Source organism: Arachis ipaensis, chromosome B9, assembly GCF_059453495.1.
Source record: "Arachis ipaensis isolate K30076 ecotype BB chromosome B9, ASM5945349v1, whole genome shotgun sequence".
NCBI lineage: Eukaryota > Viridiplantae > Streptophyta > Magnoliopsida > Fabales > Fabaceae > Arachis > Arachis ipaensis.
Genome location: NC_142444.1, coordinates 91,669,932 through 91,676,759, shown reverse-complemented (window position 1 = coordinate 91,676,759; position 6,828 = coordinate 91,669,932). Strand labels below are relative to the sequence as shown.

The window sequence follows — 6,828 nt, the reverse complement described above, 5'->3', positions numbered from 1 at the left end:
CTGTTTTCTTGAATTGTCTGCCATCTCTAATGAGATTTTAGTAGCTTGCACCCCAAAGATTCCCAGTTTCTCTATTACAGAGAGGGGCATGAGGTTTATCCCTGAACCAAGGTCACACAGAGCCTTTTCAAAGATCATCGTGCCTATGGTACAAGGTACTAGGAACTTTCCAGGATCCTGTTTCTTCTGAGGCAATCTCAGTTGATCCAGATCACTTAGTTCATTGGTGAACAAGGGAGGTTCAACTTCCCAAGTCTCAATACCAAATAATTTGGCATTCAGCTTCATGATTGCACCAAGGTACTTGGTAACTTGCTCCTTAGTAACATCCTCATTCTCTTCAGAAGAGGAATACTCATCAGAGCTCATGAATGGCATAAGAAGGTTCAATGGAATCTCTATGGTCTCTGGATGAGTCTCAGATTCCTTTGGTTCCTCAGAGGGAAGCTCCTTATTGATCACTGGACGTCCCAGGAGGTCTTCCTCCTTGGGATTCACGTCCTCCCCTTCCTCCTTGGATTCGGCCATGATGGTTATATCAATGGCCTTGCACTCTCCTTTTGGATTTTCTTCTGTATTACTTGGGAGAGCACTAGGAGGAGTTTCAGTGATCTTCTTACTCAGCTGGCCCATTTGTGCCTCCAAATTTCTAATGAAGGACCTTGTTTCATTCATGAAACTCACAGTGGCCTTAGATAGATCAGAGACTAAGTTTGCTAAATTAGAAGTATTTTGTTCAAAGTTCTCTGCCTGTTGCTGAGTAGATGATGGAAAAGGCTTGCTATTGCTAAACCTGTTTCTTCCACCATTATTAAAGCCTTGTTGAGGCTTTTGATCCTTCCATGAGAAATTTGGATGATTTCTCCATGATGAGTTATAGGTGTTTCCATAAGGTTCACCCATGTAATTCACCTCTGCTACTGCTGGGTTTTCAGGATCATAAGCTTCTTCTTCAGAAGATGCCTCTTGAGTACTATTGGATGCAGCTTGCATTCCATTCAGACTCTGAGAAATCATATTGACTTGCTGAGTCAATATTTTATTCTGAGCCAATATGGCATTCAAAGTATCAATTTCAAGAACTCCCTTCTTCTGAGGCGTCCCATTGCTCACAGGATTCCTCTCAGAAGTGTACATGAACTGGTTATTAGCAACCATGTCAATGAGTTCCTGAGCTTCTGCAGGCGTTTTCTTTAGGTGAATGGATCCACCTGCAGTAGTATCCAATGACATCTTAGCTAATTCAGACAGACCATCATAGAATATATCCAGGATGGTCCATTTTGAAAGAATGTCAGAAGGGCACTTTTTGGTCAGTCCTTTGTATCTCTCCCAAGCTTCATAGAGGGATTCACCTTCTTTCTGTCTGAAGGTTTGAACATCCACTCTAAGCTTGCTCAGCTTTTGAGGAGGAAAGAACTTGGCTAAGAAAGCCTTGACCAGCTTATCCCAAGAGTTCAGGCTATCCTTAGGTTGAGAGTCCAACCATATTCTAGCTCTGTCTCTCACAGCAAAAGGGAAAAGCATGAGCCTGTAGACTTCAGGATCTACTCCATTAGTCTTAACAGTATCACAGATCTGCAAAAATTCAGTTAAGAACTGAAAAGGATCTTCAGATGGAAGTCCATAAAACTTGCAGTTCTGCTGCATCAGAGAAACTAATTTAGGTTTCAGCTCAAAATTGTTTGCTCCAATGGTAGGGATGGAGATGCTTCTTCCATGTAAATTGGAATTAGGTGCAGTAAAGTCACCAAGCATTCTCCTTGTATTATTATTATTATTTTCGGCTTCCATCTCCTCTTCCTGTTCGAAAATTTCTGAAAGGTACTTGCTGGATTGTTGTAATTTAGCTTCTCTTAGTTTCCTCTTCAGAGTCCTTTCAGGTTCTGGATCTGCTTCAACAAGAATATTATTGTCCTTGCTCCTGCTCATATGAAGGAGAAGGGAACAGAAAAATAATAATAGGGATCCTTTTTACCACAGGTATGGAGGTTCCCCTGTGTGAGTAGAAGAAGAAAAGAATGTAATGTAAAGAAAGAAACACAAGGGTAAGGAGAGCAGAGATGTGGGATGAAGAGAGGTGTTAGTAGATGAATAAATAAATAGAAGGAGATGAGAGAGAAGGAGAATTTTCGAAAATTATTTTTGAAAAAGAGTTAGTGATTTTCGAAAATAGTTTTTGAAAAAGGTTAGTAATTTTTCGAAAATTAAAATCAAAAATTAAAATAATTAGTTAATTAAAAAGAAATTTTGAAAAAGAGGGAAGATATTTTCGAAAATTAGAGAGAGAGAGTTAGTTAGGTAGTTTTGAAAAAGATAAGAAACAAACAAAAAGTTAGTTAGTTAGTTGAAACAAATTTGAAAATCAATTTTGAAAAGATAAGAAGATAAGAAGTTAGAAAGGATATTTTAAAATCAAATTTTGAAAAAGATAAGATAAAGAGATATTTTTGAAAAGATATGATTGAAATTAGTTTTGAAAAAGACTTAATTTTTAAAATCACAATTAATGACTTGATTCACAAGAAATCACAAGATATGATTCTAGAACTCAAAGTTTGAATCTTTCTTAACAAGCAAGTAACAAACTTGAAATTTTTGAATCAAAACATTAATTGATGATGTTATTTTCGAAAATTAGGAGATAAAGATAAGAAAAAGATTTTTGAAAAATATTTTTAAAATTTTCGAAAATAAATAAGAAAAATGAAAAAGATTTGATTTTTGAAAAAGATTTTGAAAAAGATAAGATTTTTAAATTGAAAATTTGATTTGACTCCTAAAAACAACTAGATTTTAAAAAGTTTTGAAAAAGTCAACTCAAATTTTCGAAATTTATGAGTGAAAAAGGGAAAGATATTTTTTTTTTATTTTTGAATTTTTAATGATGAGAGGGAAAAACATGAAAAAGACTCAATGCATGAAAATTTTGGATCAAAACAATGAATGCATGCAAGAATGCTATGAATGTCAAGATGAACACCAAGAACACTTTGAATGTCAAGATGAACAGCAAGAACTTATTTTTGAAAAATTTTTAATGCAAAGAAAACATGCAAGACACCAAACTTAAAAATTTTTCATGTATAGACACTATGAATGCAAGAATGCATATGAAAAACAAGAAAAGACACAAAACATGAAAACATCAAGATCAAACAAGAAGACTTACCAAGAACAACTTGAAGATCATGAAGAACACTATGAATGCATGAATTTTTCGAAAAATGCAAGATGAATATGCAATTGACACCAAACTTTCAACTTGACTCAAGACTCAAACAAGAAACATGAAATATTTTTTATTTTTATGATTTTTTTATTTTTTTAGATTTTTGTATATTTTTTTTTTCGAAAAAACATATAGGAAAAAAAAATAAGGATTTCAAAATTTTTTAATATGAATTCCAGGAATCTTGTATTCTTAGTCTAAAGCTCCAATCTGAGGGTTAGGCATGGCTTAATAGCCAGCCAAGCTTTAGTATGTAACTCAGACATGCCACGGCTGACATTCCAATTAACTTGCCTCTATGCTGATGGTTGGAAGCCCCTATCCAAAAGAATTAGACATGGCTTTACAGCCAGCCAGGCTTCAACATGCTTCATGAAACTCTAGAATTCATTCTTAAATATTCTGAAGAAAAATATATTTTTGAAAAGATTTATTTTTTTTTTCGAAAACAGATGAGAAATTTTTGAAAGGTTTTTGAAAAATTTTTGAAAATTTTTTGAAAACAAAATAAGAAGAAAATTACCCAATCTGAGCAACACGATGAACCGTCAGTTGTCCAAACTCGAACAATCCCCGGCAACGGCGCCAAAAACTTGGTGCACGAAATTGTGATCTCAGGCAACGGCGCCAGAAACTCTGTACGCACGTCTTAATAAATCGTTTTTCATTCACAACTTCGATACAACTAACCAGCAAGTGCACTGGGTCATCCAAGTAATAAACCTTACGTGAGTAAGGGTCGATCTCACGGAGATTGTCGGCTTGAAGCAAGCTATGGTCACCTTGTAAATCTCAGTCAGGCAGATATCAAATAGTTATGGAGTTTTTGAATATTAATAATAAATAGAAAATAAGGATAGAAATACTTATGTAATTCATTAGTTAGAATTTCAGATAAGCGTATAGAGATGCATTCGTTCCTCTGAACCTCTGCTTTCCTGCTGTCTTCATCCAATCAATCTTACTCCTTTCCATGGCTGGCTTTATGTAAGGACATCACCGTTGTCAATGGCTACTTTTTATCCTCTTTGGAAAATGGTCCGATGCGCAGTCACTGCATGGCTAATCGTCTGGAGGCATCACCCTTGTCAATGGCTGCATCCCATCCTCTTGTAAAAATGGTCCAAATGCTCTGTCACAGCACGGCTAATCATCTGAGGTTCTCGATCATACTGGAATAGGATTCACCCTCCTTTTGCGTCTGTCACTACGCCCAGCACTCGCTAGTTTGAAGTTCGTCACAGTCATTCAATCCCAGAGTCCTACTCGGAATACCACAGACAAGGTTTAGGCTTTCCGGACTCTCATGAATGCCGCCATGAATCTAGCTTATACCACGAAGATTCTGATTAAGAGATCCAAGAGATACTCATTCAATCTAAGGTGGAACGGAAGTGGTTGTCAGGCACGTATTCGTGGGGGAATGATGATGATTGTCACGTTCATCACATTCAGGTTGAAGTGTGAATGAATATCTTAGAAGCGGAATAAGTTGAATTGAATAGAAAAATAGTAGTACTTTGCATTAATCTTTGAGGAACAGCAGAGCTCCACACCTTAATCTATGGAGTGCAGAAACTCTACCGTATGAAAATACATAAGTGATAATGGTCGAGGCATGGCCGAATGGCCAGGCCCCATGAAAGTCTAAGATAGCATAAAACTGATCAAAGATGTCTAATACAATAGTAAAGAGTCCTATTTATACTAAACTAGTTACTAGGGTTTACAAAAGTAAGTAATTGATGCATAAATCCACTTCTGGGGCCCACTTGGTGTGTGCTTGGGCTGAGCTTGAATGTTACACGTGCAGAGGCTCTTTCTGGAGTTGAACGCCAGGTTGTAATGTATTTCTGGCGTTCAATTCTGGTTTGTGACGTGTTTCTGGCGTTTAACTCCAGACTGCAGCGTAGAACTGGCGTTCAACGCCCTTTTACGTCATCTAAACTAGGCCAAAGTATGGACTATTATATATTGCTGGAAAGCCCTGGATGTCTACTTTCCAACGCAATTGAAAACGCGCCATTTTGAGTTCTGTAGCTTCAGAAAATCCACTTTGAGTGCAGGGAGGTCAGAATCTAACAGCATCAGCAGTCCTTCTTCAACCTCTGAATCTGATTTTTGCTCAAGTCCCTCAATTTCAGCCAGAAAATACCTGAAATCAAAGAAAAACACACAAACTCATAGTAAAGTCCAGAAATGTGAATTTAACATAAAAACTAATGAAAACATCCCTAAAAGTAACTAGATCCTACTAAAAACATACTAAAAATAATGCCAAAAAGCGTATAAATTATCCGCTCATCAACCTGCATTCCAACTTATCCTATGGTTATCTAGCCTAAGTTTTCACAGAATATTATATATTAAATGCAAGAAACCTAAACCATACCTTGGCGGATTCTCACGTAACGATCAAGGCACTTTAATTATAATAAACGCAGCCTTTCCAAAACAAACACAGCCCTTCCATAATTTAATAAACACTAGGCTCAGCTTCCTCCAAGTTCCAATATCCACAATTCCAAGCTCCAATTATTTATTCACAACCTAATACACATTTATAACACACATATATCCAATTTAACACTCAAAGCTCAAATTTAATAAAATTAAAATAGAATCATCGTGTCCTCACCTTACCCAAGCTTCACATAAGCAAGAGTGAACGTTTTCCTTAAGCCAATTGGATCCTAAAACATCAGAAATCAAAGAAATTCAACTTCCCTTCCCAAATTTAGAAAATTGGGGGAAAAGAGTGGCTGAGAATATTTAAGGGCTTACCTATAAAATTGTTCCGGTAGAAATGTAGAGCTGGAAGCGGTGGACGCGTGGCCGTAAACGGTGCGGCGATCGGAGCTCGGACAGAGAAGTTACGGCGTACGGAAGATTGCCGTAAGGGTTCGGTGAAGTTTCATTCTTCCCTCTCCTTTGTGTGCTTCAACTTCATTTCTGTTAAAATGAAGGGGAAGAAAGGCTTTGGGCTCACTTAAAAGCGCTGGTCCGGTTGGGCCCACAGCCTGGTTTGGGCCTGGTTCAACCGGTTCGGTCTGTTAGGTCCAATTTTGGACCGTTTTCTTCGAAATTAGTGTCAAAATTCTTGTTTCGATGAGCTCTATACTAATTTGATATAATATTCGCATTTATAATCTTCCTTATTAAAAACTAATTTATTGACTCAATATCTACTAATTTAACCGGGGTTTACAGGAAACATTGGTGATAAGATGATTTGGAATTTTCATTGAGAGAATTTGGATAATAGGGTAATACTCATGCATTCATTATTCAAGACATATGCATCTTCTCTTGTTGACAAAAACAAGGAATTGTTTATAAAAGAAAATAAAAAATTAATCAAATCAAGTTTTGTGCACAAGAGCATATGAAATAAACAAACAGTGAATAAAGGATGCATATGTGTGTGTTTTGGAAAAAAAATGCATGAGTAAATGTGAGATAGGAGATAAATGGCTAGTGAGGTTGTTTTGTTATGTGTACATAGGATAATATAGGATTAGGTGGACACTTGAGCTAATCAAAGATCTAATTCACTAAGTCCACTTGACCATATTGACCTTACCTTAACCCTAGCC

General features: G+C 36.6%; 1 non-coding gene across 1 annotated transcript; it reads left to right on the top strand.

The window, feature by feature from the left end:
- Positions 1-1,291: 1,291 nt before the first annotated feature.
- LOC148545456 (small nucleolar RNA R71) lies at positions 1,292-1,395 on the top strand. Its single transcript, XR_015902014.1, has one exon. It is a non-coding gene; the product is annotated as a small nucleolar RNA R71 (small nucleolar RNA).
- Positions 1,396-6,828: the final 5,433 nt, after the last annotated feature.